Here is a 10439-nt window from a genome sequence, read left to right on the forward strand (position 1 = left end):
GAGAGAGAGAGCGAGCGCGGCAGAGAGAGAGAGAGCTGGGGGGCGGGGGGGGCGGCAGAGAGAGAGAGAGCGAGCGCGGCAGAGAGAGAGAGCGAGCGCGGCAGAGAGAGAGAGAGCGAGCGCGGCAGAGAGAGAGAGAGCGAGCGCGGCAGAGAGAGAGAGAGCGAGCGCGGCAGAGAGAGAGAGAGCGAGCGCGGCAGAGAGAGAGAGAGCGAGCGCGGCAGAGAGAGAGAGAGCGAGCGCGGCAGAGAGAGAGAGAGCGAGCGCGGCAGAGAGAGAGAGAGCGAGCGCGGCAGAGAGAGAGAGAGCGAGCGCGGCAGAGAGAGAGAGAGCGAGCGCGGCAGAGAGAGAGAGAGCGAGCGCGGCAGAGAGAGAGAGAGCGAGCGCGGCAGAGAGAGAGAGAGCGAGCGCGGCAGAGAGAGAGAGAGCGAGCGCGGCAGAGAGAGAGAGAGCGAGCGCGGCAGAGAGAGAGAGAGCGAGCGCGGCAGAGAGAGAGAGAGCGAGCGCGGCAGAGAGAGAGAGAGCGAGCGCGGCAGAGAGAGAGAGAGCGAGCGCGGCAGAGAGAGAGAGAGCGAGCGCGGCAGAGAGAGAGAGAGCGAGCGCGGCAGAGAGAGAGAGAGCGAGCGCGGCAGAGAGAGAGAGAGCGAGCGCGGCAGAGAGAGAGAGAGCGAGCGCGGCAGAGAGAGAGAGAGCGAGCGCGGCAGAGAGAGAGAGAGCGAGCGCGGCAGAGAGAGAGAGAGCGAGCGCGGCAGAGAGAGAGAGAGCGAGCGCGGCAGAGGAGAGAGCGAGCGCGGCGAGAGAGAGAGAGCGAGCGCGGCAGAGAGAGAGAGAGCGAGCGCGGCAGAGAGAGAGAGAGCGAGCGCGGCAGAGAGAGAGAGAGCGAGCGCGGCAGAGAGAGAGAGAGCGAGCGCGGCAGAGAGAGAGAGAGCGAGCGCGGCAGAGAGAGAGCGAGCGAGGCAGAGAGAGAGAGAGAGAGCGAGCGCGGCAGAGAGAGAGAGCGAGCGCGGCAGAGAGAGAGAGAGCGAGCGCGGCAGAGAGAGAGAGCGAGCGCGGCAGAGAGAGAGAGAGCGAGCGCGGCAGAGAGACGAGCGAGCGCGGCAGAGAGAGAGCGAGCGAGCGCGGCAGAAGAGAGAGAGAGCGAGCGCGGCAGAGAGAGAGAGAGCGAGCGCGGCAGAGAGAGAGAGCGAGCGCGGCAGAGAGAGAGAGCGAGCGCGGCAGAGAGAGAGAGAGAGCGAGCGCGGCAGAGAGAGAGAGAGCGAGCGCGGCAGAGAGAGAGAGAGCGAGCGCGGCAGGAGAGAGAGAGCGAGCGCGGCAGAGAGAGAGAGAGCGAGCGCGGCAGAGAGAGAGAGAGCGAGCGCGGCAGAGAGAGAGAGAGCGAGCGCGGCAGAGAGAGAGAGAGCGAGCGCGGCAGAGAGAGAGAGAGCGAGCGCGGCAGAGAGAGAGAGAGCGAGCGCGGCAGAGAGAGAGAGAGCGAGCGCGGCAGAGAGAGAGAGAGCGAGCGCGGCAGAGAGAGAGAGAGCGAGCGCGGCAGAGAGAGAGAGAGAGCGAGCGCGGCAGGAGAGAGAGAGAGCGAGCGCGGCAGAGAGAGAGAGAGAGCGAGCGCGGCAGAGAGAGAGAGAGAGCGAGCGCGGCAGAGAGAGAGAGAGCGAGCGCGGCAGAGAGAGAGAGAGAGCGAGCGCGGCAGAGAGAGAGAGAGCGAGCGCGGCAGAGAGAGAGAGAGCGAGCGCGGCAGAGAGAGAGAGCGAGCGCGGCAGAGAGAGAGAGAGCGAGCGCGGCAGAGAGAGAGAGAGCGAGCGCGGCAGAGAGAGAGAGAGCGAGCGCGGCAGAGAGAGAGAGAGCGAGAGCGAGCGCGGCAGAGAGAGAGAGCGAGCGCGGCAGAGAGAGAGAGAGCGAGCGCGGCAGAGAGAGAGAGAGCGAGCGCGGCAGAGAGAGAGAGAGCGAGCGCGGCAGAGAGAGAGAGAGCGAGCGCGGCAGAGAGAGAGAGAGCGAGCGCGGCAGAGAGAGAGAGAGCGAGCGCGGCAGAGAGAGAGAGAGCGAGCGCGGCAGAGAGAGAGAGAGCGAGCGCGGCAGAGAGAGAGCGAGCGCGGCAGAGAGAGCGAGCGAGCGCGGCAGAGAGAGCGAGCGCGGCAGAGAGAGAGAGAGCGAGCGCGGCAGAGAGAGAGAGAGAGCGAGCGCGGCAGAGAGAGAGCGAGCGAGCGCGGCAGAGAGAGAGCGAGCGAGCGCGGCAGAGAGAGAGCGAGCGAGCGCGGCAGAGAGAGAGCGAGCGAGGCAGAGAGAGAGAGAGAGAGCGAGCGCGGCAGAGAGAGAGAGCGAGCGCGGCAGAGAGAGAGAGCGAGCGCGGCAGAGAGAGAGAGAGCGAGCGCGGCAGAGAGAGAGCGAGCGAGCGCGGCAGAGAGAGAGAGAGCGAGCGCGGCAGAGAGAGAGAGAGCGAGCGCGGCAGAGAGAGAGAGAGCGAGCGCGGCAGAGAGAGAGAGAGCGAGCGCGGCAGAGAGAGAGAGAGCGAGCGCGGCAGAGAGAGAGAGAGCGAGCGCGGCAGAGAGAGAGAGCGAGCGCGGCAGAGAGAGAGAGAGCGAGCGCGGCAGAGAGAGAGAGCGAGCGCGGCAGAGAGAGAGAGAGCGAGCGCGGCAGAGAGAGAGAGAGAGCGAGCGCGGCAGAGAGAGAGAGAGAGCGAGCGCGGCAGAGAGAGAGAGCGCGAGCGCGGCAGAGAGAGAGAGAGCGAGCGCGGCAGAGAGAGAGAGAGCGAGCGCGGCAGAGAGAGAGAGAGCGAGCGCGGCAGAGAGAGCGCGACAGAGAGAGAGAGAGCGAGCGCGGCAGAGAGAGAGAGAGCGAGCGCGGCAGAGAGAGAGAGAGCGAGCGCGGCAGAGAGAGAGAGAGAGCGAGCGCGGCAGAGAGAGAGAGAGAGCGAGCGCGGCAGAGAGAGAGAGAGCGAGCGCGGCAGAGAGAGAGAGAGAGCGAGCGCGGCAGAGAGAGAGAGAGCGAGCGCGGCAGAGAGAGAGAGAGCGAGCGCGGCAGAGAGAGAGAGAGCGAGCGCGGCAGAGAGAGAGAGAGCGAGCGCGGCAGAGAGAGAGAGAGCGAGCGCGGCAGAGAGAGAGAGAGCGAGCGCGGCAGAGAGAGAGAGAGCGAGAGCGGCAGAGAGAGAGAGCGAGCGCGGCAGAGAGAGAGAGAGCGAGCGCGGCAGAGAGAGAGAGAGCGAGCGCGGCAGAGAGAGAGAGAGCGAGCGCGGCAGAGAGAGAGAGAGCGAGCGCGGCAGAGAGAGAGAGAGCGAGCGCGGCAGAGAGAGAGAGAGCGAGCGCGGCAGAGAGAGAGAGAGCGAGCGCGGCAGAGAGAGAGAGAGCGAGCGCGGCAGAGAGAGAGAGAGCGAGCGCGGCAGAGAGAGAGAGAGCGAGCGCGGCAGAGAGAGAGAGAGAGAGCGAGCGCGGCAGAGAGAGAGAGAGCGAGCGCGGCAGAGAGAGAGAGAGCGAGCGCGGCAGAGAGAGAGAGAGCGAGCGCGGCAGAGAGAGAGAGAGTGAGAGAGAGAGCGGAAAGGGAGAGACAGAGAGACTTCAGGCAGCTTGGGGCCCAGTGGTGGAGGCCACCAATGGTGGAGCCATTATAATCAGGGATGATAGCCCTGCTTTCGTTCTCCTCATTCTAACAGGGCCAGCTCACTCTGCAACACCTCCTAAAGACGGCGGCCTCATCAACATTTGGATGACCCCCTCCCACTCAACCGGAGGTCCCCCCCGCCAAAGAGGCAGGAGCAGACAGCGAACCCTCCTTACCGACGTATTTCTTTTCGAACTCTCCGCTGACATGCCGCTTGACAAAAGTTGTTTTCCCCGTGCCACCATCACCGACTAGGACCAGCTGAAAGGAAAGAGAGAGAGAGAGTTGGTGGAGACCATCAGACAAACGGCGGGTTAGAAACATAGAAAATAGTAACAGTAGTAGGCCGTTCGGCCCTTTGAGTCTGCACCACCATTCAATAAGACCATGGCTGATCCTCTATCCCAACACCATATTCCCACTTTTTCCCCATACCCCTTGATGCCTTTTGTTTCTAGAAATCTGTCCATCTCCCTCTTAAATATATTCAGTGACTTGGCCTCCACAGCCTTCTGTGGTAGAGAATTCCACAGGTTCACCACCTTCTGAGTGAAAACAATTCTCCTCATCTCGGTCCTAAATTTCCTTCCCCGTATCCTGAGACTGTGACCCCTTGTTCTAGACTTCCCAGCCCCGGGAAACATCCTCCCCGCATCCGGTCTGTCCAACCCAGTCAGAATTTTATATGTTTCAATGAGATCCCCTCTCATTCTTCTAAACTCCAGTGAATACAGGCCCAGTCGATCCAGTCTCTCCTCATACGACAGTCCTGCCATCCCAGGAATCAGTCTGGTGAACCTTCGCTGCACTCCCTCTATGGCAAGTATATCCTTTCTTAGGTAAGGAGACCAAAACTGTACACAATACTCCAGGTGCAGTCTTAACAAGGCCCTGTATAACTGTAGTTAGAGGGACTGTCCCGAGGTAGGGAGGGAGGGAGGACAGTGACCCATTCAACGCTGCGTGTTACAGACTCCCCAAAACCTTCCACTGCTCACATCCCGAGAGATTGTGGGCATCGCAGGCACAGTAGGCATTTAGCGCTCACCCAGCAGGTGCCTCTTGGCGGTGGTGAGCCACCTTCGTGACCCGCTGGGTTGCGAGTGCAGTTAAGATTAAGGGGGTGGGGGTGGGACTGGAGTCACATATCGGCCCATTTATCATAAAAACATCCTGAGGCACTTCACAGGAGCGATTATCAAACAGATTTTGGCACCGAGCCACATAAGCAGACACGTTACCAAAACCTTGGACAGAGGTAGGATTTAAGGAGCATATTAAAAGTAGGATAGAGAGAGAGAGAGAGATAGAGAGAGAGGCGGTGAGGTTCAGGCACGGCCGCCAATGGTGGAGCAACTGAAATCAGGGGGATGTGCAAGAGGCCATATTGGGAGAGTGCAAATATCTCAGAGGGTTGTAGGGACTGGAGGATGTTAGAGATAGGGAGTGTTGTAGGGACTGGAGGAGGTTACAGAGATAGGGAGGGTTGTAGGAGGTTACAGAGATAGGGAGGGTTGTAGGGACTGGAGGATGTTAGAGATAGGGAGGGTTGTAGGGGCTGGAGGAGGTTAGAGATAGGGAGGGTTGTAGGGCTGGAGGAGGTTACAGAGATAGGGAGGGTTGTAGGGACTGGAGGATGTTAGAGATAGGGAGGGTTGTAGGGACTGGAGGAGGTTACAGAGATAGGGAGGGTTGTAGGGCTGGAGGATATTAGACATAGGGAGTGTTGTAGGGACTGGAGGAGGTTACAGAGATAGGGAGGGTTGTAGGGACTGGAGGAGGTTACAGAGATAGGGAGGGTTGTAGGGCTGGAGGAGGTTACAGAGATAGGGAGGGTTGTAGGGCTGGAGGAGGTTACAGGGATAGGGAGGGTTGTAGGGCTGGAGGAGGTTACAGGGATAGGGAGGGTTGTAGGGGGCTACAGAGATAGGGAGGGGTTGTCGGGGCTGGAGGAGGTTACAGAGATAGGAAGGGTTGTAGGGCTGGAGGAGGTTACAGGGATAGGGAAGGTTGTAGGGGCTAGAGGGGGCTACAGAGATAGGGAGGGGTTGTCGGGGCTGGAGGAGGTTAGAGAGATAGGGAGGGTTGCTGGAGCGACACAGTTCAATGTACAGATGTCAGCCTGAGAGATAGAGAGTGGACTGAGAGACACCAGTCAGTGTACAGATATTTTCCTGAGGCAGAGGCACAAAGATACCTGTCAGTGTATGGACATTTCTGTGAGGGGGATGGACTGTGAGGCAACAGTCGGTGTACAGAAAAAGAGAGAGAGAAGCAAATTATAATTTAAAGAGAAAAATTGCAAAGTGCTGCAATACAGAGGGACCTGGGGATCCTTTGTAACACAAAAAGTTAGTATGCAGGTGCAGCAAGTGATCAGGAAGGCCAATTTGCTAAGTGATTAAGGAATACATACTGGCCAGGACACCGGGGATAACTCTTCTTCGAAATAGCACCATGGGATTGTCTATGTCCACCTGTTGGAGGATTTAAGATGGTCTCTCCGACAGTGCAGCACTCCCTCAGTACTGCCCCTCCGACAGTGCAGCAACAGTGTAGGAGGGGCAGGTACTGAGGGAGCGCAGCACTGTGGGAGGGGCAGTACTGAGGGAGTGCCGCACTGTCGGAGGGGCAGTACTGAGGGAGCGCAGCACTGTGGGAGGGGCAGTACTGAGGGAGTGCCGCACTGTCGGAGGGGCAGTACTGAGGGAGCGCAGCACTGTGGGAGGGGCAGTACTGAGGGAGTGCCGCACTGTCGGAGGGGCAGTACTGAGGGAGCGCAGCACTGTGGGAGGGGCAGTACTGAGGGAGTGCCGCACTGTCGGAGGGGCAGGTACTGAGGGAGCGCCGCACTTCAGATGAGACGGTAAACCGAGGGCCCCGCCTGCTCTCTCAGGTGGACGACAAAGATCCCACGGCCACTATTTCGAAGTGGTGCAGGGGAGTTATCCCTGGTGTCCTGGCCAATATTTATCCCTCAACCAACATAACAAACAGATGATCATATTGCTGTGTGTGGGAGCTTGCTGTGCGCAAATTGGATGCCGCGTTCCCCACATTACAACAGTGACTTCACTCCAAAAGTGCTTCATTGGCTGTAAGCGCATTGGGATGTACAGTGGTTGTGAAAGGCGCTATATAAATCCCAAGTCTTTTCCTTTCTCAGTATGGGGTCAGCCCCCGCTGGGAGAGGGGGTAAAACGTGGCAGTCTACGGAACAGCATTTCGAAAACATTGGATTAGAGAGCGGTAACTGCTGCTACCCTCAGAGTAACTGTGCAAACACACAAACACGCTTACCTTAAACTGCACGACTTTCTCCGGCTGCTGTTGTTGAGTCATGATGTTAAATGTTATCAGTGCCTGTGGGGAGGAGAACTGAAACAAACAGTTATTTTACTTCAGAAAAACCCTCCGGTTGTTGAGAGACACAAGTGAGAGCAGAGCACCAAGTATTTACTTCACACATACAGGCCAATCGGCCCAACAGGTTGCTGCTGCTGGTAATACTCCACAGGAACCTCCTCCCAGCCCTCTTCTCAGCCATCAGTGTGACATGTCTGGCAGTAGGGGGGGGGGGGGGAAACCTGCCAGTAGAGGGGCACGGGGGAACCTGGCAGTAGAGGGGCATGGGGGGGGGGAGAGAACCTGGCAGTAGAGGGGCACGGGGGGGGGGGGGGGGAACCTGGCAGTAGAGGGGCGCGGGGGGAACCTGGCAGTAGAGGGGCAGAACCTGGCAGTAGAGGGGCACGGGGGGAACCTGGCAGTAGAGGGGCAGAACCTGGCAGTAGAGGGGCACGGGAGGAACCTGGCAGTAGAGGGGCACGGGAGGAACCTGGCAGTAGAGGTGCACGGGAGGAACCTGGCAGTAGAGGGGCAGAACCTGGCAGTAGAGGGGCACGGGAGGAACCTGGCAGTAGAGGGGCAGAACCTGGCAGTAGAGGGGCGAGGGGCAACCTGGCAGTAGAGGGGCAGAACCTGGCAGTAGAGGGGTGCGGGGGGAACCTGGCAGTAGAGGGGCGCGGGCCTGGCAGTAGAGGGGCGCGGGGGGGAACCTGGCAGTAGAGGGGCGCGGGGGGGAACCTGGCAGTAGAGGGGCGCGGGGGGGAACCTGGCAGTAGAGGGGCACGGGGGGGAACCTGGCAGTAGAGGGGCGCAGGGGGGAACCTGGCAGTAGAGGGGCAGAACCTGGCAGTAGAGGGGCACGGGAGGAACCTGGCAGTAGAGGGGCAGAACCTGGCAGTAGAGGGGCGAGGGGAAACCTGGCAGTAGAGGGGTGCGGGGGGAACCTGGCAGTAGAGGGGCGCAGGCCTGGCAGTAGAGGGGCGCGGGGGGGAACCTGGCAGTAGAGGGGCGCGGGGGGGAACCTGGCAGTAGAGGGGCGCGGGGGGGAACCTGGCAGTAGAGGGGCGCGGGGGGGAACCTGGCAGTAGAGGGGCGCGGGGGGGAACCTGGCAGTAGAGGGGCGCGGGGGGAACCTGGCAGTAGAGGGGCGCGGGGGGAACCTGGCAGTAGAGGGGCACGGGGGGAACCTGGCAGTAGAGGGGCACGGGGGGAAACCTGGCAGTAGAGGGGCACGGGGGGAACCTGGCAGTAGAGGGGCACGGGGGGAACCTGGCAGTAGAGGGGCACGGGGGGAACCTGGCAGTAGAGGGGCACGGGGGGAACCTGGCAGTAGAGGGGCACGGGGGGAACCTGGCAGTAGAGGGGCACGGGGGGAACCTGGCAGTAGAGGGGCACGGGGGGAACCTGGCAGTAGAGGGGCACGGGGGGAACCTGGCAGTAGAGGGGCACGGGGGGAACCTGGCAGTAGAGGGGCGCGGGGGGGAACCTGGCAGTAGAGGGGCGCGGGGGGGAACCTGGCAGTAGAGGGGCGCGGGGGGGAACCTGGCAGTAGAGGGGCACGGGGGGAACCTGGCAGTAGAGGGGCACGGGGGGAACCTGGCAGTAGAGGGGCACGGGGGGAACCTGGCAGTAGAGGGGCACGGGGGGAACCTGGCAGTAGAGGGGCACGGGGGGAACCTGGCAGTAGAGGGGCACGGGGGGAACCTGGCAGTAGAGGGGCACGGGGGGAACCTGGCAGTAGAGGGGCACGGGGGGAACCTGGCAGTAGAGGGGCACGGGGGGAACCTGGCAGTAGAGGGGCACGGGGGGAACCTGGCAGTAGAGGGGCACGGGGGGAACCTGGCAGTAGAGGGGCACGGGGGGAACCTGGCAGTAGAGGGGCACGGGGGGAACCTGGCAGTAGAGGGGCACGGGGGGAACCTGGCAGTAGAGGGGCACGGGGGGAACCTGGCAGTAGAGGGGCACGGGGGGAACCTGGCAGTAGAGGGGCACGGGGGGAACCTGGCAGTAGAGGGGCACGGGGGGAACCTGGCAGTCGAGGGGCACGCGGGGGAACCTGGCAGTAGAGGGGGACGGGGGGAACCTGGCAGTAGAGGGGCGCGGGGGGGGAACCTGGCAGTAGAGGGGCGCGGGGGGGAACCTGGCAGTAGAGGGGCACGGGGGGGAACCTGGCAGTAGAGGGGCGCGGGGGGGAACCTGGCAGTAGAGGGGCGCGGGGGGGAACCTGGCAGTAGAGGGGCACGGGGGGAACCTGGCAGTAGAGGGGCAGAACCTGGCAGTAGAGGGGCACGGGGGGAAACCTGGAAGTAGAGGGGCAGAACCTGGCAGTAGAGGGGCACGGGGGGAACCTGGCAGTAGAGGGACAGAACCTGGCAGTAGAGGGGCAGAACCTGGCAGTAGAGAGGCGCGGGGGTAACCTGGCAGTAGAGAGGCGCGGGGGGAACCTGGCAGTAGAGGGGCGCGGGGGGAACCTGGCAGTAGAGGGGCGCGGGGGGGAACCTGGCAGTAGAGGGGCGCGGGGGGGAACCTGGCAGTAGAGGGGCGCGGGGGGAACCTGGCAGTAGAGGGGCACCTTGCAGTAGAGGGGCAGAACCTGGCAGTAGCGGGGCAGAACCTGGCAGTAGAGGGGCGCGGGGGTAACCTGGCAGTAGAGAGGCGCGGGGGGAACCTGGCAGTAGAGAGGCGCGGGGGGAACCTGGCAGTAGAGGGGCAGAACCTGGCAGTAGGAAGAAGCCTGCGGCCTGTCTGACTGATTTTGGCCAATTTCCGGGTTGGCCATTTTTCCCGCCAGCCCCCGCGCACCCAGCAGCCGCGGGAGACATGGCCGCCCCGGGGGCCCCCCCGCCGGACTAACATCCATCTCCATCCCCCGTCTCCCTCACCCATCATCATCCCGTCCGCCGCCATCTTTTCATCTCACCCTCCCCCATCATCCGCTCCCGCTCCCCGTCCATCCACCAGGCCGCATCCTCATCCAACCCCTTGCTCCATTTTTTTTTGTCTTTCTTTCCATCGGCCCCGTTTTCATCGGCGCAATATCCGCCACAAACGACGGCCCGCCGCGCCCCCGACCGGTATCGAGCCGTCGCCGGAGCCGGCCGAGCGGGATGGCGCCGATTGGCGACCGATTGCCTTTTTGTTTCCCTTCCCTTCCTTTGCGCTCCCCTCACCTGATCGCAAGATGTCCGCTCGCTCGCTGCCGACGGAGGAAGAAAGCGTTAAGCCCCGCCCCGCCAAGGGCGCGCGCGCGGCTGGCTTCCTGGCACTGCGCCTGCGCCGCCGCTCGCTCCCACTGGTCCAAAAGGCGGGCGGCTGCGTTCAAAAAAAAAGGGGAGGCGGGGCTAGGCGACAGGGTCACGTCATCGGACCAGCGGAGCGCGCTCCGGACGCTGCGACGTGCGGGCGGGAGGCCTGCGCGGACACGTCACACGCCGGGGCGGGGCTGAAGGCAACGGATTTCGACATCATTTTTTTTTCTCTAGCGGACCGAAAATTAAAAATCAGGTGAC

At 62.4% G+C, this 10439-nt stretch overlaps 1 long non-coding RNA gene and 1 pseudogene across 1 annotated transcript; one reads left to right on the plus strand and one right to left on the minus strand.

Annotated features, from left to right (window-relative positions):
* Positions 1-3761: 3761 nt before the first annotated feature.
* Positions 3762-10207, minus strand: LOC139256819 (uncharacterized). Its single transcript, XR_011592205.1, has 3 exons — positions 10101-10207; positions 6886-6963; positions 3762-3846 (listed from the first exon to the last, which is right to left on the minus strand). It is a non-coding gene; the product is annotated as an uncharacterized lncRNA (long non-coding RNA).
* On the plus strand, positions 8169-9783 carry LOC139256821 (collagen alpha-1(III) chain-like; annotated as a pseudogene).
* Positions 10208-10439: the final 232 nt, after the last annotated feature.

Source organism: Pristiophorus japonicus, unplaced genomic scaffold (genome assembly GCF_044704955.1).
Source record: "Pristiophorus japonicus isolate sPriJap1 unplaced genomic scaffold, sPriJap1.hap1 HAP1_SCAFFOLD_782, whole genome shotgun sequence".
Classification (NCBI taxonomy): Eukaryota; Metazoa; Chordata; class Chondrichthyes; family Pristiophoridae; genus Pristiophorus; species Pristiophorus japonicus.